The sequence below is a fragment of the Dipodomys spectabilis genome, unplaced genomic scaffold, assembly GCF_019054845.1.
Source record: "Dipodomys spectabilis isolate Male_0828 unplaced genomic scaffold, ASM1905484v1 ptg000241l, whole genome shotgun sequence".
Taxonomy (NCBI): Eukaryota; Metazoa; Chordata; class Mammalia; order Rodentia; family Heteromyidae; genus Dipodomys; species Dipodomys spectabilis.
Window position 1 is genome coordinate 6,090,785 of NW_024870918.1, and position 21,604 is coordinate 6,112,388.

The following is a 21,604-nucleotide window of genomic DNA, read 5'->3' on the forward strand; positions in this document are numbered from 1 at the left end:
TAAAAAAATATATATATATATGGTTTACGTTTCCATCAGGAAGAATGATATCATACCATTCATAAGCAACTTGACTTTGACCTCATAATCACTATGCTAATAGATGACAGAGCCCTCAAGGAAGAGCTAATTTGCAGAAGATAAGATTATTTAGAACAGTTTCCTTTTTTTTTTTTTTTTTGGTCCGGTCGTGGGGCCTGAACTCTGGGCCTGAGCGCTGTCCCTCAGCTCTTCAGCTCAAGGCTAGCGCTCTACCACCTGAGCCACAGCACTACTTTCAGCTCTTTTTCTTTTTGCTTATGTGGTGCTGAGGAATCCTTTTTGTAAATAAGTTTTTATTGTGAAAACACTGTACAGAGGGGTTACAGTTACATGAGCAAGGTAATGAGAACATTTCTTATCAAGCATTGCTGCCTCCTCCTTTGTGTTTCCCTTACCATCCCTGCCCTCCCATCTCCACAACTACACTCCCCTCCACCCTACCCACCCTGCCTAAATTGTAAAGTTCGTTTTTCGACATAAGGTCTTGTATATCTCATTGTTGCAATAGGTCCACCTGTATCCCTATTTAAACAATTTGTTTTTTCCCTTCTGCTCCCCAAATTATACCAACATCAAATACAGTGAAAACAGGGGTTATACCGTGAGGGAGGGACATACAAAGCAACAAAAACAATCACATGGTACCTTATAAATACGTTAGAAACAATGGCAAGAAAGAAAAAAACACTCTTGTCCTTATCTTGGGGTTCATTTCGCTTAACATCATCTTATCTGACCTTTTCTGCTTGTCTCAGATATATACTAGTTATTGCAAATAGGGGAAACCATGGGACTTATGTTCCTTTGGGCTTGGCTTACTTCACCTAATACAATTTTTTCCAAGACTTTCCATTTCCTAACAAATGTGGCAATGTCATTCTTTCGATGGAGACATAGAATTCCATTGTGTATATAGACCACATTTTCTTGATCCATTCATCTAAGACCCAGAAACTCAACAAATCAAAGAACATTTTCTTAAAGAACTAAAATTTACTTCCTTGGAAACATTTTAGAAATTTGAACGGACAGTCTTTCCATTGAACAATTACTTCTCTTAAAAAAATTATTCTTGTAGAGGTGAGGTACAGAGGCGTTACAATTAAATAAGCCAAACAAAGAGTATATTTTTTTGAACAGTGTCTCTCCTTCCCTTGCTCTCTCCCAGTTTTTCCCTCCTGGCCCCACCCACAAGTTGTAGAGTTCATTTTCAACACAGAATCTTGTGAGTACTACTGCTACCTTTGTTCACCCTTAGCTCCACCATTCCTGTGCTCCCCTGACACACTCCCAAAGACAGATAAAGGAACAAATAAGACAAAAGGAAATGGAAACTAAAACAAAGCAAAACATCTCATTTCCACTTCCTGTTGTTCCTTTCAATAAATATCATTTTATATGGTCAGATACACAGAGCTATTATGCCTATGTGATCCTCTCCTAAGAATATCCTCCTTTGGTCTCACTCTGAGAAGTTTCTTTTTTTAAAAAGTTTCTTTTTTAAATTTTATTTTATTGTGAAGATGCTGTACAGAGGGGTTACAGTTACATGAGTAAGGCAATGAGTACAGTTCTTGTCAAACATTGTTACCTTCTCCTTTGTTTTTTTCCTACTATCCCCTCCGTCCCCCACTTCTCGTACTCTCCCCCCACAAGTTGTAAAGTTCATTTCCAACATAGTGTCTTGTGGGTATCATTGTTGCAATGGGTCATCCTGTGTCCTTGTTTCAGTATTTTGTTATTCCCCTTCCCCTCCCCAAGTTAGATAAATGTATATACAAGGTTCAGGGTACCAAAATCAAATACAGTGACAACAGGGGATATACCATAGGGGGAAGAAAGAAAACAACAACAAAAATGACCATGTAAGATGATGTAAGTGAAATGAATCCCAAGATGTGGATACAAGAGGTTTGTCTTTGTTGTTGTTTTCAACGAACAGTTTCTTTTGATATTAACTATACCTGAAACAAACCTTTCTAAAACATTCATTTCCACTCTAAAACTTAACATTTCCCTTATGGGGCTTAGGATGCTTTCTTCATAACAATCCCTGAATCTCTCAACATCTGTTTCCTCTGTGGTGTGGTTTAATGAAGTAGGTAAGCAACAATGCAACTCGCTATATACTCTAGTGAGTTGCCTATAAACATGGAGAGCCCCCCCCAGAGCATCGAGGAGAGTTAGATGTAGCTCCTGTCAATCATTAATCATCTATTTTCCTCCACTTGAATTTATTTTTTTTATTGTGAAAATACTGTACAGAGGGGTTACAATTACATGGGCAAGATAATGAGTACATTTCTTATCAAGCATTGCAGCCTCCTCCTTTGTTTCCCCTTCCCATCCCTTGCCATCCTACCCCCGTCCCCCCACCTAATCTTCCTCCCCCTCCACCAATGTTGTAAAGTTTATTTTTCCACATAACGACTTGTACATCTCATTGTTGCAATGGGTCCACCTGTATCCCTATTTAAATAATTTGTGTTTTCCCTTCCACTCCACAAATTATACCAACCTCAAATACAGTGAAAGCAGGAGTGAAAAAATTATATTAGGTGAAGTAAGCCAGGCCCAAAGAAACTTAGGTCCCATGGTTTCCCTTATTTGCAATAACTAGTATATGTCTGAGACAAGCAGAAAAGGTCAGATAAGTTGATATTAGGGAAATGAGCCCTAAGATATGTATTCAAATGTTTTTTTTCTTTCAGGTGATTGTTTCTAACACATTTATAAGATTATTTCTTTGTTGCTTTGTATGTCCCTCCACTTGAATTTCTAAGCCTACAAGTAGATGATATTCTAGGGAAGTACTTCCTAAATCCCTGTCTTCTAATGTTCTCTCCTTATATGAGGTTGTTTTAAAAGGTAAGTCAGACACAGAGAAAAACAGGTTGTATGATTTCCTTCATTTGCAGAAGCTGGAAGGTACTGATAAATCTGTAAGTAAACACACTGGGTGGTAAGCAAAGGGTTACAGATGAGTTAACGGAAGTATACTAGACTCTATGGAGAGCTCAACTAGTATAATTCTTTAGAAAGACAAAGTGGAAGCCCAACAAAATAAGTACCAGGAAGTGGGTACTTGCAAGAGGGGGGTGGCAGGGGTGAGGTGAAGAAGAAGGAAGGGCGCAGGAGGGATAATGCACCCAAGAATGCACTGCATAAACCACAGAATTGAGAAAAATAAGGAAAAGGGGGGGGTGAAGATATTGAAGGTATGACACTGATCAAGACGCACTGTCTATATAAACTGCTTTGTTAAATGGCAAAAAAATTGAACACATAACCTAAAAATTAAGAAATGTGAGGGAAGGGATGTGTTGGGAGGGGTGGGAGAAAAGGTTGAAAGGGTTGACATTGCTCAAGATGTGCTGTATTCATAAACTGCTCTGGTGAATGACAGCTCCTTTGTACCACTACTTAATTCTTTAAATAAGTTCTAAAACACAAATAAAGGCACACTCAAAAGAAAAGAGAATATTCTGAAGTTTGAGATTGCAGCTGGTTAGACTTCTAGGGAGGCCAGTACACCCCAACATAATCCACACTACATCAGTACTGCAACAAAGCAAATGAGTTGACTTTGTTGCCTGGAAATGAGATATGTATTAATCAAGTTTTATCATCTTTACAGCTACTAAATATGCCCAAGGGAAGATCAATTTAAAGATATAATCTTCTCACATGTCTAGGGCCTGGATTCTGAAAAGGAATTCATTTCTTATTTGCTAATAAATGACACTAGGCCACAATCAATGACCAATTATGATTTTCCTCTTCCTCCATAGCTTAACACTTTAGCAAAAAAACATTTGGTGCTGCAACTCAGAACTTTGCACACTTAGCTTTTTTGATCAAGGCTTGAGCTTTGAGCCACAAATTCACTTCCTCGTTTGCTGAATTTCTATTTTTGTAATAATATTTAGATATTTTGTGAGCCACCACCCATTTCCTTTTGTATGCCAAGGATCTCAGGTAGGTGCTAGGAATTTTCAGGTTTAGATTGATCACGATTTAATTAACATTGAATTATGTAAATGGAAAAGTACAGGAAGTTCCATTTCAGGCAATGGCAGAATAGTTGTTTTCAAGCCAATTTTCTGACTAAGAACTGGAAAAATTACAAACTTTTAAAGATGTTAGTATCTCTTAAGGGAGCAAGTACTTGTGGGAAAAATCCCCAGAGATGATTTAAACAATATAGAAAGATTTAAACCAAAGGAGGGCTACACCACACTTACAAATGGAAGAATGATCTTGGAGAAATGTCAAGTGTCTTCAAATTGATCTAAATTCAATGCAATTTAAGTGGAAATGTCTGGAATCCAAATAGCTGGAGCTTGAAAATTTAAAGAAGTATAAGTCTGGAATTTGGACACTAGCACGTGTAAAACAAAGCTTCAGTAAGACTGGATAGGTGAACAAACCAATGGAAGAAAAGTAGAGTCTAGAAAGGGATGTGTCCATAGACATCCATACTCGTCCATAAGACCAAGTGACACTTAAAAGCAGAAGGCAAAGTGTAAACGGGGTCACATTACTTGAATATATTATCCACACAGAAACAAATCATAGCAGGTAGATGACAAGATAAAGGGGAAATATGAAAGAAGGCTTCAAGAGGAGCATCAGGCATCTTTGGGAATAGGCAAAGATTTCTTAGGTAGGATGCAATAGCATGAACCATAGCAAAAGCAACGAACAAATAAATGACTTATTCACATTAGAAGTATGAATTTGTGTAGCTGCTGATGAGTTTCTAGACAGGATGTAATCATCTACTTCAGCAGAGGGTGAAGGGGAGGAGGAGGACGAATATGTAGGGTGGTTTCTTTCTAGCACCTACCCCTCATGATCAAATCAGCCACAGAACAAAACTAAGGTGCAGTTCTAGTTTGGGTTCCTGGCCTTTCCACAAGGACTCGGAGGGAGGTGCTGGGAGGGGCCAAAGTCCTCCAGCATGTGGTGGCATTGAGCTTGGATACCAGAGTCACTGTGGCTTCAGTCACAGCCACCAGATCTACAGGAAGCCTTACTCTTGGAGCTCCAGGAAATCTGTTAGGAAAAGAGGCAAAAGCCATAAGCACTAGGGCTGCCTATTTAACAGCTATCCAAAAGTCTAGAAAGCTTGTAGTAGAAAGGTTGAAGGAAGAAAGCATCTACATGGAGTCCAGTACATAATCTAATTAAGATATTGACAAAAGATCAAACGAAGTCCTTTGAAAATGTTCAAAGATACACAATCTCATACCTCTCACTTCACTATCTCTTGTAATCAGGGAAATGAATGTTTAAGCCACAGGGAAACTCCAGCCCATCTCTCCCCTAATGGATAAGAATGAAAAGACATTATGGGGTGTTGGTGAAGATGGGGACTAAATTCTGGAATGCTGGCTGGAGTGTAAATCGCTACAATTTGTAATATAACCTGATACAAGTAGTTGGAGTTTCCCACCAATTTTCCTTTTTGCATGTCCTATAATCCAGCCATCCTACTTCTAGGAAAAAAATAGAAAGGCATACATGTGTTCACCAAATGACATGTCTGTGAAGGCTATTGGTGCTATTACTTTTAAAATGATCAAAATCGACACGAATGTCCATCAGTATCAGAACAGGTGGATGAAATAATGGCATGCTCACACAATAGAAGGGTGAAAAGCCAAAAAGAAAAAAGAAAAATAAAAAAATGCAAAAGCATTGATGAGTATCACCAAATTTAATGTGAAGCAAAATAAATGTTTGAAGTTTGAAAAAAATTAAAAAATTAGAGATCAAAATAGAGTTATCTTTGGAGATCAGGGTACAGACAGTGAACGGGAGGTGAGAAGAATAGAATGTTTAGTGCACCTCTGGGCACAGCTGGCATGTATATGGATATATTCACTTCATGTCAGTTTACTAAATTATAGACCTGGTCATTTGTGTACGTTTCTATTTGTTATATTTAAAGTTCTTAAAATTAAAAGAATCAAACAACACACATATAGAATACATAGAAAGGCATATCATAGAAATTGAATCCTGGGGTGATTACATGATCACTATTTTTGGGTTTTTAGCCTTTAACGGTTTGTTTTAGTTTGCTATAACTCACAACTGCTGTTGCCAATATATGTGTGTGTGTGTGTGTGTGTGTGTGTGTGTGTGTGTGTGTATGTATATATGTATATACATATATGCAAATTACCAGATGATGTTCAGAACACTTACTATAGGCTAGACACTTCTTCAAGGGGTTGACGTGCTGTTTTTCTTTTTATCCTTCCAGAAGTCCAATGAAGTAATTACTATAATTGTCTAAGTTCATCACTATTGCACAGAGCCATCAAATACAACATTAGGCTTTGAACTGGAACTTGTCTTTGTCCTTGACTCTGTCGCAGTAACTGAAGGTGATGTTGAGTTTCTCAGAACTTGCCTTCAATTCCACCAGCTCCTTTCTCAAGGCTGGATCAGGAATCGGTCTTCTGAAATACTGAAAGGTGCTCTGTGGTTCAACATGGTGGGAAAGCTCTTGATTCAGTAACTTAAACTATTTCACTTATTAGAGGATGTCCCAGATGGGGGCTATGCAAGAATGGAATACAATACACAATACAATACACAATACACAATACAATACATTGAGGGGCTCCATCCTAGAAGAAATAACCGTACGCATCATATGGTGGGAAGGATTTGTCTTCACTAGTCATTGTTCTATTTCCAGCTGGTCTTAGGACCCTTTGCAGTGTTGCATTGTTTGACCTCTTTAAGTAATATTGATTCTCGAAGTTTTCAGTTAAGTGACTGTTTCATCCATGCCTTTCTATACTTCCTTCCTGGGGAACTTCACCCATGTCTTGATTACCATTTAAAAGTGGATGACACCAACAGGAACCTAGATCTCTTTTAAAAGTTCTATGTCTGCATATTCAACTATCTATCAGTAATTCCAGTTAAATGCTCCAAAGACATCTTCATTTTTAAAAAAATTACTAACTTGAAGGGGTTTCAACTCAGTATGTGAATTTATGTGCACAGTGCATCTTGATCAACGCCATTCTCCCCATCATCTGTAACTTTACATCTCTAAACACTAACTCTTGAAATTCTATCAAAATCTGCCTCATTTGTTTCTCTACTAGTTATTGTTAGCAGCATGAACCTATCAAGGATTGAATCAGAAATCTGGTTGTCAGTATTTCCCCCAATGACTCCTATACCCACTCTCTAGCTAAAGGTCTCTTTGTTCTTTTGATTCTGGTCTTTGGATATATCTCCTATCTGCCCTCCCTCTGTCCTCTGTAACTTTCAGTCCATTCTCTCCTTTCCTCTCTCCTGGCCATATGGTAACACCTTCCTCTCACTCAGCTCCACGATCAAAGTGATTCCCTCAGGATGTCTCAATTAGTGGCTGATGGTTGAAGCCACTCCTTGAGGCCAGCATGGCCAAAGAAAGTCAAAGGAAAAATAAAAAGAGAAAAGGAGAAGAAAGGGCAAATAAATGTTTAAAAAGGATTAGTGTAATCTTTTCTGAGAATCATTATATTGATTTTTAGTGTTTTTGGCAGTTTATAACTCAGTGTTTTTTTTCCCTCCCGAAGTAGGGAGTTTAAAACCATTTGCTAAAGGTTGAACTGTTTCTCAGGTTTAAAATTATAAGAAAAAAAAGAAAAAGCAACACTTTCACGGATCACAGATTAGATTGGGAAAATCATTTTGTCACCCTATTAAAAATTAAAAGCCTTTCTAATGTGTTCTGAGGAGCTGCTTCATAGACTTAATTCGGTGAGGTCATCTAGAAGCAGTATAAATTGGAATTTCTGGGGGTAGTTTCGGAAAGGGGATGGAGGAGAGATTGGGTAATTGTACCGAGTGTATGCGCGAATATGTTTGTGTAGCTTATCTTAAGATCAACACATGTTTCAAAAACTCTGTCCAGGTGAACGAAATAGTCCACGGGAAGCCAACACAAATGTGGGCAGTGCTCTTCATCAGTGGATGAGTGAATAGACTTGGCTCTCCAAGCCTGAACTGAGAAGGATGGAAAGGAAAACATACTGAGCATCAATTATGAGTCAGGAACAATGCAGGGGTTTTAGATTTTGCTTCTCTCTCATTCTTTTCCAATTGTTAAGGTACCAATCTTAGTAGATGCATTGGGTGAGATTTAACATAAACTCATCACCACTCTTGTGATTTGTAATTGTGATCACTTACATTGTCACAGAAAGTTTTCTGCTCTTCCTCCTCCTTTGTGATCTATCCTTTTCCAAATAAATATAAAAGTAATTACAGGGATGCACAGGTTTCCAATCTATGAGATGGACTGATGTAAAATAAAGTTGAATCCAGCAACTTGTAAATGTGTAGCGTGGCTTATCTGTGCCCTTTCTAAAGGTAACCTCATTCTAAGTAAGGCTGTGGCTTAAGTGGTAGAGCACCAGCTTTGAGAAAAAAAAAAGCCAACCAAGAGTATAGACTCTGAGTTCAAGTTCTCAAACTGGCACATTTCACACCCCAAAACTTTCTAATAGTGACACTGTAAACCCAAGACTACCCCAAAAGTCAAAATCAAATGATAGTATTTCTACATCCAGGCTTCCTACTCTCTCCCTTTCAGTTTCACAAATGTTCTCATTTAATTTCTGTTTTCCACAGTACATTTAAAATTTGTTATTGTAAAGGTGATGTACAGAGGGATTACAGTTACATGTCAGGCAATGAGTACATTTCTTTCTGAACAGTCCACAAGTACATTTAAACATAATTGTATAATCTTCCCCTCTGTTCTAACGCATCTCTGGATTTAAAGACTAACAGGATATTAAAATGGAGTGTTTGCTGCCTCAGTTTTGCTAAGGCCCAAAGGCTGAACTAGAAATAATTGCTGGCATAGCACCTACAGCTTTAAAGACTCCAAAACACAGATTATTTGGGGGAGACTGATAAGACTCAAAGGGGTCTCTAGGTGGCCTACTTAGAGTCTGATCTGTGCTTCTTCAAGGAAAGGTTATGGAGTTACTACATTTACAATACTTTCTGTCTGTCTGTCTGTCTCTCTATCCCTTCTCCTCCTCCTAGTTCTTTTCTTTCGCTCACACTGACAGAGCTACTTGATGTGTGGAGTTTCCACATGGAGGAAACATGGCAGAGAATCTAGAGTGGCTTCATAGGGGCTTACACAGCTCTTCAGAGCATAGACATCAAGAGGACTGTGGTTCCAGACCAACCTAGAAAAATGGTATCAAGACCCAATTCTAACCAAAAAACAGGGTATGTTGGTTTATGCCTATGATGCCAGCAATACAGGATGCATACATTGATGCTGGTGCCCCCCACACACAGAAGACCCTATCTACTGAATAAACTAAAGAAAAAAGGGCAGGAGTGTGGCTTACATAGTACAGTCCATGAGTAGCATGTATGGAACCCTGAGTTTAAACCCTGCCATCAACAAACAAATAACAAGTATTGCCAGAAACCATGCAAATGAGCTTAGATGGGAATCACTTCCCAACAGAGCTATAAAATACACTGGCTGCCACAGCCATCACTGGACTACAGTCTTCTAAGAAATACCGAGTCAGACAATCCAGCAAGGCCATATACCTAGATTCCTAAAGCACGAGACTGTTAGATAGTAAATGTGGTGTGGGGTAATGTGTTGTAAAGCTGTGATTGCCAGGTTCACCTAGGAATCAACCCTAGATCTCATGAATGGGTGTTGGCATCTTTTCAGAGGAACCCTGCATAGCTTTCCAAGGGAAGGATGCCATTTTTTTTTAAGCAGGAAGAAAACTCGTTTATTAACAGAGAGCAGCCCTTTTTAAAGCCAAAAGGAGTGGGTGGCATGGCAGGGAAGGAAGAGGAACCAATCACTGTCAAGGTCACACCGTATCATGCACCTGAGCTTCCACGGGCTGGTTACGCACTAAACGTAAGGTGAATTGGGCTCTGCCCACTCTACTCTCTACCAGCACCATCTTTGCTGCCCATGTGCTCTACAGTAAATTGGGCTCTGCCCACTCAACTCCCTCTCAGCGCCATCTTTGCTGCCTGTGTTCCCCACAGATTCCCCCCCCCCTTTTTTTTTTGTTTTAATGGCAGACCCACCTCCCGGTTAGTTATCCTTTTTCCTCCTCTGTAAAGGTTGTTTTAACAGGATTGCATTGGTAAGAATAGCACTGGCTACGCAGGGGGTTTGAGACAAGTCTGGGGGTAGAGATTCGACAGACAAGGATAGGGAGGGCCCTTGTGCATGATCCAAGAGACCATCCCAGTTACCTCACATCCCCACCTAGCACAGTAATAAACATCAGTCCCACCACAGTTAGAAATGTTCGAAGCAGTTCAATTAATTCCTGGACACCTGGTGTCTTTTAAGTAAGCCAGTTCCTTGTACATGCCTTTAAGCTAGCACAGGGGTCAAGATGACCTTTGAGCTTTACTGTCAGCTCCCGATGGCTCCCAACATCATCTCCCCCGTCTTTGTTTAAAGAAGCGAACCCGCCTGTCTTAGGTTGGGTGGATTGCCTTGTCTGCCTTACCCGTCATCGGGAACTTCTTCAGAGTGAAGCTGAAGGCCCTGTCTTAGGTTGGTCAGACTGACACCCCCTCTTACCTGTCTCTGGCTGCAGTTCCTCTTGGGAGGAAATTCATTCATTTGGAGCTTGATCTTATGTAACTGGCTGGCTAAGCTCATAAGAGTTTTGCAGTGCACGTATAATGCAAGGAAGGCATAGAAAAACCATCAGCAAAAGCATTACCAGGCCAAGCAGAGTCATTAGCAGTCCTTTAACATTAGTGAAGGATAGGATAGCAGTCTTTGCCACTTCATTTTATAGACAAGAGTAAGAGAGTTACCATGGAAGCCACAGGAGGAGGATCAAGGACTTGGAGAAGATTGTGAGGATTATCACTATCAATCACTACTCATCACCCAAAGGTTCCACCTTCAAATGTCATTAACTTATGAAATTAAGGATCTAAGTTTCTCATACATGAACATACATGCCCAGACCACGGCAGGAACTTGGATGTTGTTTCCTTTACGTTAGTTAAAGGAATATATTAGCCCCTTTTCCTCGATGATCCTTTCTTGGCTTGAGGTATTCAATTTTGAGCGATGCTATTTCCCTGCATCTCATTTTCAAGCACATAGCGGTTTCTATGTATTCTATCATTAAGATTTGCTGGATAATCAAATAGGTTAGGCGTCAGAAAGAAGTTCAGTTCCTATGCTAATTGTAAAGCTCTGTAAATTTCCCAGGCATTATACCTCAACTAAACTACTTTTAAAAAGTTTGAACAACAATAAGGTAGCCCTGAGATTTTTATTCTTCTGTGGGTCTTCTGCATATATATTTTTTTCTGCTGTTGTTTGATATCTAACATTTTCCTTTGATTACCAATTGCCTACTAAATCATTGCTTCTGGAATTTATTATGGCTCCTAACTTAGCTTGTGGCTAAACCCTCACACACACTGCTACTTCACTGGTGAGAGAATTTCATTTCAAAAATTGGAAAGGGAAATGGCTGGTTCATTTTTATTTGATTTTAGTTATTGTAGTGCAGCTAAGTGGTCTCAGGCTCATTTTCTTTCCACATATTAAGCTTGGGTCTCCAAAGTGGTCATTTTTCAAAGGGAGATTTTTGCAAGTCACCAGCATGTTATATAGAATGTAATATTTGGGGTCTGAAGAACAAGAAGAGACTAACACATTCCACAAAAAGATGCCCTGCTATGAATCCACTTGAAATGATGCAACTGATCACAAATTATGGCCACCAAGGGTTAAAACCTTTGGTCTTCTGGCTGGCTTTCTGATATGGAATGGACTATTGAGCAAATGACAAAAATATATGGTGTCTATCTAAGAACAATTAAACAAAACTCATAAGCTGGGCACTGGGTAGCTCACGCCTGTAATCCTAGCTACTCAGGAGACTGAGATCTGAGGATGATGCTTCAAAGCCAGCCCAGGCAGAAAAGTCCCCATGAGACTCTTCTCTCCAATTAACCACTCCAAAACCAGAAGTGTATCTGTGGCTCAAAGTGGTGGAGCACTAGCCTTGAGCAAAAAAGCTCAGGAATAGCACACAGGCCCTAAGTTCAAACTCCACAGCTGACATACATACATACACACATACATACATATATACATAAATTTCATAAGCTGTTTCTGTTTATATATTTCTTTAACAATATTAAAAAAAGGCCTAGCAAAGCAGAAAGTAGATGTTACCTAAAATAGCATTTTATGATTTTCAACACATGTTCACATTAACTATGGAAACTATGCAGGATTTTCCTGATTTTTTTTTTTTTTTGCCGGTAGTGGGGCCTGAACTCTGGGCCTGGGCTCTGTCCCTCAGCTCTTCAGCTCAAGGCTAGCGCTCTACCACTTGAACCACAGCGCCACTTCCAGCTTTTTCTGCTTATGTAGTGCTGAGGAACTGAACCCAGGGCCTTGTGCATACAAGGCAAGCACTGTACCACTGAGCCACCTTCCCAGCCTGGATTTTCCTGATTTTAAGATGAGGTAGGGAACATAAAAGTTAAAGTCCACAATGACCACCTTAGGAAAACACTAGCCAGGACTATATCATCTGCTTCTTAGCCTGCTCTTATGTTTATGTTTTAATCCAGTTCATTTTTTCCTGTAATATATTAATTCATGTTATTTATAGGAAATTATGGAAAAATGTAGAAAGTACAAAGGAGAAAATAAGTTATTCTTCATCATAGTCAGTGATTTCTTGCCAAGAAATCAGTAGAAAGCCATGTCTTTAGTACAAAGGGAAAGATACTTAGGTTCCTTAGGGTGATGTGTTATCGAAAGCTTTGTTCTATGTGTGCACAGTAACCTAGGAGCCTTTGTGTTTGCTGTAAGGAATTGTTTTTGCTTTTACTCTTTTGTTATATATCAAATATCTCTTCTAATTATTTCCTTCGGTAAGAGCCTGGAGAACTAGTGAGTTTCTTTCAGAATTATCTATTTGATTCCTATACTCAAATAGATTATTGATCCTGTCTATTGATTTCAAGATGTCTTAGTAATGGAAAAACACAGAAATAGTTTCCTCTCTCTCTCTCTATTTTATATTTTTGGGTTTTACTACTTTCCTTAGATGAGTGGTCGTAACTAATTCTGTTTTCTACTCCAGGACATTTGGCAATGTTTTAGGTTGTCACATCAGGGTAAAACATGTTCTAGAGTATAGAGGCCAGGGATGCTGTTAAACTTCTTCCCAAGGCACAGGAGAGCCAGACATGCACAGCAAATAATTCTAGAGCACCAATGCCCACAGTTCTGATGGTGTTAACACAGACAACTTTTGTAAACATTTTTTAGCTTGTCAATCAATAGCTCTTTTCTTTCTTTGATTTCTTTCTTCCCCAAATTATAACCCTTCCGGCTATAAACTTTTTTTCCCCCGCATTCTATATTTTTACATTTACAATTATCTTGTGAATATTTCCTCATGTTGTGAAGAATCACACCATGACATTTAAAGCTGCACAACTGTCTGTCATGTGAATTAATTACACCTCCCAGTGTTCCTCCCAGTCTGCACGTTCTTCACCATAAATCTGTTTCCACTTCGCTAATGATTTTCTTTGGATGGGTTCCTAGAAATACAACTACTAAGTCAAACTAAATGAATGCTTTCAATGCTCTTTCTCTTATTGCCAGATTGCTTCCCCAATGAAGAATCATCTGGCAATGCATTTGAAGTACTCATCCACCCGCTGTCTTCCTACCAGATCTTGCTGAGTCAAAGCTATGCGATGATCGATGCTTGTAACCTTACATCCCCATTATGATTTGCAGGGTATAAAGCATGTTAATAACTTCCCTCAGCTGACTAACGCAAGGTAGTAAGTTCACTATTCCCAGCTCACCTCAGTGTCCAAATAAGGCCATCTTATTTTAGAAATGTTATTTCTTCAAGTTACATAGATGTGAAGAAAGAGGAAGAAGGTTGAGTGGAAGGGAAGAGGAAAAGAAGGAAGAAAATGATCTTTGCATGGAACTATACTGCCTCACTATGAAATAACACCACTGTCTTTATATGGCATGGGATGCGGATGTGTACTAATGCACTTGAGCCCAGGCAAGAATTTGGCATCTAGATTTTCCAGTACTTACCTGACTAAAACTTCTGTTTCCTTACCTAACCCCTTCCAGCAGATGGTGCTGTTTTTCCAGTGTTTAAATCTGCTACCAGGCAAACTAACTTGAGATTGATTTCAGCAGGATCGCTCAAGGATATTCAACAAAGTCGACTTTGCACATTGGTATTATTGAAATTGCTCACAGGCCCCAAATCAAATCTGAAAATGAGTCTGCATACTTCAGACATAAAAGCAGTCTGTTTAGTATTGATGAAAATGATGTGTTTGAAAAAGTACCGGGGGCAAGTGAATGATGAATCACCACTCTACAGCAATGATGTATTAAAGTAGAGTTTTTATTCCTGGAGACACAGAAGAAAAGGCTTTGGAAGCTGTGGGATGTGGAGAGGGTAGTTATAAGTGACTATGAGACATTACACAGATTTTGTATTACTGCAACAGATCATGAAATGGGTATTTGATGGCTAGGGTATCAGTAGGAACTCATTTTCCAAATTAATTTAATATGAATATAGAAGTTCCTCCCCTCAGCTGTCCCGAGTGGAGATATATTCAGTATAGTTTCCAAGTCCTCTTGAACACAATTAGAATTGGACCCAAAAGATTACAAACCAGGATATTGTTGTAAGGTAGGTCAGTTGGCTAGAAACAGAGAAGCCACATTTTGAGAGGTAGAATTGTGAGTCTTAACTGGGAAGGCCAGCATCTGCAGGCTCAAAGACCTACAGCCCAGAACAAAGCCTGAACAAAGTTTTTAAAGGCAAAAAGCATAGGCTTGGGGTGGAGACCAAGCCTTAACAAAAGTGGACCAAATCAGGAAGTAGCTCAGTTACCAACAGAACTTCCCATTTAGGGGTAAAGACCTCAAACCTTCAACATAGGACATCTCAGAATTAAGTGAATGAAACCCTTTAGAGAGAAGCCAAAGGCCAGCATCCTCTGTAGCAAGTTTCGTATAAAGAGCATGACTTCTGCAATTCAATGAATGGCCTCACCTCTAGGCTTTTCAGCACTGGGTAGAAAGCCCTCTCTATCCAGCCAGACACCAGAATGGCTGTGAGAAGTTACTTAGTCTCAGCCTCCTTACTTCAATATAGCAAAAATATGTTCATTACAGCATGATTCACCTGAGCCAAGGTATGGAATCAGCCTAGATACCCCTCAATGGACAAATGGATCAAGAAGATGTGGTACAGATACACAAGGGAAATGTACTCATCCATTACAAAGAATGATTTTGTACTATTTGTAAAGAAATGGGAAGACCTGTAAAGAATTGCGTGAAGAGAGACAAAAGATGCATGTTTTCCCTTATATGTGAAAGCCAAGTTTAGCTTATAACTTTAAAAGTCAGCAGATTGTCGGGTATGGAAGGGTATACAGATGTACTCACTGAAATAAGGAAGGATTCAAGGAAGAACTCAAATAATATAATTCCTTAGAAAAACAAGGTCAAAGTTCAGCAAAATACAACACTTGGGAATAGGTAGTCAAAAGGGATGTGGTAGGATCAAGGGGAAAGGAGTAGACCAATGAAGAGGAGAAGAGGGGAAGAATTAGGTCAAGAATCCAAATTGTATCCTACAAAACGAAGAGTGAGGGAAGGGGTGGGTAGGAGAGGAATGTTGAAAGGGATGACACCGATCAAGATATATTTGTAAACCACTTTGTTAAATGGCACAACTACTTTAAGATAAATAAAACAATATTATTTCTAGCCGTGCACTGGTGGCTCATGCCTGTAATCCTAGCTACTCGGGAGGCTGAGATCTGAGGATCATGGTTCAAAGCCAGCCCAGGCAGGAAAGGTTGTGAGACTCTTATCTCCAATAAACCACTAGAAAACCAGAAGTGGCTCTGTAGCTGTAGCTGAAGAGCTGCGGGACAGCGCTCAGGCCCAGAGTTCAAGCCCCACCCCCCCTACCAAAAAAGACTATTATTTCTTCAAATAGTGTAACCTGAATGGGTCAAGAATCATGTTATATTGTTCTATGTTCTTTGTTCCATTTTTTGGCTTTTGTCTCAGTACAGGAGAAGAACTTCCTAAATGTAAGTATGCATCTATTTAAGCTTAAAATGAAAGACTGCTCCCCCCACCACCACCAAGGAAAAAAGACTGACAACACTGAAGAAATTAGGCTATTCCAATGCTTCTAGAATGTTGTCAGCGAAGGTGAGAGCCCTGATTCAAACAGAGCCCTGTTTTCCATTCATAGCTAAGAAAGCAAAAGGATTGCTTGGAAACACCAAAGACCAAAACCAAACAAATAGAAAAAAGAACTACTTTTCAACTCAGCCCACCTTTCAGTCGTCACTGATCTATATAGAAAAGTCATCTGGATTTCAAGAAGACCAAATACATTGCACAGACTTCTGGTAAAGAGATTGGTGATCGCTAAGTCTGCCAGGTAGATAAATTATATTACTTCTCTTCCCGAAACTGTAATTTAAGAAATAAAAAAATTAATTATAAATCTGCGCCTGAGGGATTACATGATGTTCAAAATGAGGTGTCTTCCAAAGTCACAAAAGTGAGGTAAAGCAGCATTTATAAAACATTTCAGGTTCCCAATCTAATATATTTATTTGCAAGATTATCCATATTTTTCCCCTAATGGTCTATGTTTAGATAACTCAGAAATTCTATACTACAATGATGTGTGTGTGTTTGTGTGTGTGTGTGTGTGTATGTGTATGTGTGTGTGTGTGTGTGTGAGAGAGAGAGAGAGAGGGTGCTTGAGTTGGGTGCTTCTCCTTTAGCTTATTTACTCAAAGCTGCTACTCTACCACTTAAACCATCCCTCTCTTTCTGGCTTTTTAAAAAATGTTTGATTGTAGATAATAGTCTCATGGACTTTCCCGCCCTGCCCTAGCTGGCTTTGATTCTCAATCCTCAGATGTGAGCCTCCTGAGTAGCTAGGATTACACGCATGAGTCACCAACATCCAGGTTAGCCTAGGATCTTTTCATTTTTACAATTTTACAAGTCTATCTGATAGACTCATCAAACAAATAAGCAAACCATGAAGTGTTTGGTATTTGATAAAAGGCAGTTGGAGATTAAAGATTGAATCGTATATAACTTAAAACATCTCATTAAAACACACACGCGCACATACACACATACAACTTTCATTCACTTAGTCCTACTTCAAAGAAACTGGCAGTTTCTAACTCAGCTCATATCCCAGTTTTGGTCTTCAATGATAGTGGTTAACGAATGGAATCATTTCTTTGCAGTCCATGAGATACTGCTACAATATCTAGTGCTCTCCATATACTCCTCATATGGACTTGGCTGGTTTGTTCCTTGAACAATGCAGAACAGGTGAGCAGTCTCATTCCCGAGTATGCTTGAGGAAGATGTTTCAACAACTAAAATTTCCAAAGTTCCCAGTCATCTTGCTGATGATAAATATCCATACTACAACAAAATAACAACTACACTTTCCAGTCAGAGGACACATAGATGGTCAGTTCTCCTTGGAACTGGATTTAATCAGAAAATTTCCATCTTCAAGGTAGAATGCTAATGTGGAAAAGGCATCCTATCTAAGGAATTTCCCTTTTAAATATAAATATAAATGTCCCCATGACTGTTATAGTCGAAGCGATCATTCTTATTTATGAAGCTTGGATACTATTATACTGCCTTACCCACATACTGAAATACTTCTCGTTTTACCATCACTTTGTATCTGGATTTGTTGCATCTTGTTTTCCTTCCATGTGAAGATAAAAGGGCTAGGAAAGTTCTTTCATGGAAGTTGAGAGCATGGATCACCTTATGTTTTTACGGAAATTCAAATAGACTTTCCTATTCTCGTGGTGAAATATGAAATAGGAATATGTTAAGCAACGGGTGAGACGCAACTGAATCTTTCATGAATGATGTTGGTGAATGTTAAGTAACTGTCACACAGACACACACAGAGAAAATGGTAAAGTTTCAGGAAATCAATAGCATAAGAAAAGATAAAGGAATCTCAATTTCAGTAGCAAAGAGTTAAAGGTATCCCAGCCTTCCAATTTAATTTGACAAATTAGAAGAGTACATTAAAATAGAAAATATAAAAATGTTGTATGTATTTTCTTGGATTGGCACTTTCTGATGGTTGGCTTGCTGATCTTTGCTATTTAAAAGGACTTTCTGAATGAGTTCTTTCTTTAGTCTTTCAGTATTTTCCTTAGGCCTGGGCACAGAATCTGGGGTGCCCTATTTTTTACACACACACACACACACACACACACACACACACACACACACAAACGGGATCTGGCAAAGTCAAAGCTTCCGATAGGCTCTGCCAGCTGGATAATTTATGGCAAAATTAAGAGGCAGGCACAACCAATTTGGGTGTCTCCTCTTGGGAAAAGTATTAGGCATTGCTCTCCTGGTTTAGGTTACTTTCTTTCAGCTCTGATCAAGCTCTCTCACTCCTCACCAACAAAGAGTTTCTAACATTACCTATAAGCAACTATTTCTTTAAAAAAATTAAGACCTTTGCAGAGTTATATCAAGATATATCATATTTCTAAGTCAATTCATTTACTGCTTAAAAGTGTAGAGGCTATGTTGGAGACTTCAATTTAGAGATCCTGTGATTTCTCACTAATCGCGGGCCATCTGGATATTTAAGGCAGTAAAGCAAACTAGAAAGAGCATTGGGCTTGGAGCCAGAGAGCTAGCTCAGAGATCAGATGCTATCTCTGTGACTTACTAGGTATGTGACTTTGGACAGGAGATTTTTGCATCTTGGGGTTTTGCATCTGTGGAGGCTAAATAAAGGCATGGAACTTAAAGACTGGAGAATGGCAGGCTGTGTATCTTTCTGTTAGAGACATTTGGCCTGCCTGAACATAGTCTCTTATTCCTCATTAAAAAAAAATCTCCCTCTCTCCAATTCGTATCCAAATTCTTATCCTAGGAATAGTTAGCTTTTACACAGGTAATCTTGAGTCTCTGTTCACAGGGACAGAGAGGTATGAAAACCTGATCCTAAGGGAAATCTAGCGAGAGATTAATTAACAGTTCAATCTAGAATGCAGGCACAAAATACAGCCGAACACTGAAACTCTTGTGACAGCACCCATGCCATTCTGAAGTCAAACATTTTCAGGCATATTCGAAGGAAGCATCATGGCAAACCTGAGCCATGGGTAGAATGAGGTAGAAATCAGTGCTCCCCAGGGGATGAGATCTCCAGACAGATGTGTGGGAGAGTAGAAGCAGGTGTGTGGACAAGAGCCAGGACCACGTAGCCCCATGGGAAACTCTGCTGAGACTACTCCTTGCCCTTGGACAGATGAGAAGTGGTTTCGACATGCAGCTGCCCCCTGTTGCATGGACCTTGGATGAGTCCCTGTTACAATGACGCTGTCACCATGAAAAGCCCTGGGTTATTGCTGTGGCTCAGCAGGACCATTGATGTGTGATGAGAACTAGTATGATTCCCAGTCTGCTACCTAACATGTCCTTCCTCAGGATCCAGGAAAGACTCCACAAATATGTAGGACCAAAAAAATGGATTTTGTGTTCCCTTGGTTTTCCCAGCTATTCTCACAAATGGTAGAAAAGAGCTTCTTGGTTTATTTAATTGGTGGCTAAGCGTCAACCAGCTTTAAACCTATGCTCGCTCTCTCTCTTCCTTCCTTTCTCCATTTCTCCATTTTCTCTCTCTTTAGCTTCATCTCTTAAATACAATAGCCTACGCGTGCACGCGCGCACACACACACGCACACGCACACGCACACACACACGCACACACACACACACACACACACACACACACACACTTATCCAGAGGAGTAAATTCCAAATTCCAAGGTCCCCATTAATGGTACTATCCCTATATATACCAGGCTTTTTCTCCTTATATATACATACATACATGTTTAACATTTTCAAGGTAGAATTTATAAATCAAGAACAGGAAATGATTGATAAGATAAAATTATAATAGTAAACAGTAATAAACATTACCTAAATTTATGATTAGTTCTGAAATTTCTTATTTAATGTTTTCAGACTATAGTTGCATGTTCTTACAAGCTTTACCTGCAGTAATTGATTCTACTTTGTCCTACTTGAGTCTAATAATAGACACTGATACTGGTAATGGGAAAAATCTTCCCCCCTCTTTTTTTGTTGAGTACTGGGCTTGGGGCTTGAACTCAGAGCCTGTGTACTGTCCCTGAGCTTTTTTGCTCAAGACTAGCTCTGTACCACTTGGAGACACAGCTTCATTTCCCACCCTTGGGTAGTTAATTGGTGATCATGGATTTTTCTGCCAGGATTGGCTTTCAACTATGATCCTCAGATCTTAGCCTCCTGAGTAGCTAAGATTTCCAGGCTTATTGAGTAGCTAAGATTTCCAGGCATAAGCCACCAGTGCCCAGCAGGAAAAATATTTTTTAACAAGATCAAGGAAGGAAGGATGGTTTTCCTACTGTTGCTGACTATATTTAGACAAGTTTCTCTCTCTCTCTCTCTCTCTCTCTCTCTCTCTCTCTCTCTCTCTCTCTCTCTGCCTCTCTTTCTTATACACACATGTATGTATGTATATATATATTTCTCTCTTTCTCTGCTTGATTAGCTATGTTTTTATATGATATATATTCAATGGTACACAGTAAGGCATTTCTTTTTTAAATTTTTTTATTGTGAAAATACTGTACAGAGGGGTTACAATTACATGGGCAAGATAATGAGTACATTTCTTATCAAGCATTGTAGCCTCCTCTCACAGTAAGGCATTTCACTAGAACACTTTCATACATATACATATGTACTTTTCGAAGACGCTGTCATTTTAGCTGTCCTTACTTCTCTGTGAAGAATTAGAATTGAGTCTCAACATTCTAGTTGTTCAGCTAGCATCTCAGAAAGAAAGAAATTGGGGAATCTATGTGTCAGCCACTAGATAAATATAGCATGGTTGCTTCTAACTACTCTCACGAGGTAGCTATTTTTGTTCCCATTTCCTTTGCAGCAACCGAGGTTCAGAGAACAATGAGAGAAGTATAAATCTATGGGCAGAAAGGGGGCATTGAGAAGCAGTGTCTTTGGCTTCTTGTTCTTTTTTTTCTTAATTGTGAAAATACCGTACAGAGGGGTTACAATTACATGGGCAAGGTAATGACTTCATTTCTTATCAAGCATTGTTGCCTCCTCCTTTGTTTCCTCTTACCATCCTCCCCTCTACCCCCTGCTTCTTGTTCTTTACTGTTTACATCTCCCCATTTAAGCGATGAGAGAAATGAAGAGATTCACAAACATAGTGAGGGACAAGGGTAGGTGATAAGTGCAGCTGGTTACTTATACATATAGTCAAACTGGAAAAGCTCCTACCATAATGCCTTACACCAAAGGGCATGAAGAAAATGGTGACTATTAAAAAACAGACAGCAGAAATTGCAGATTACTTAA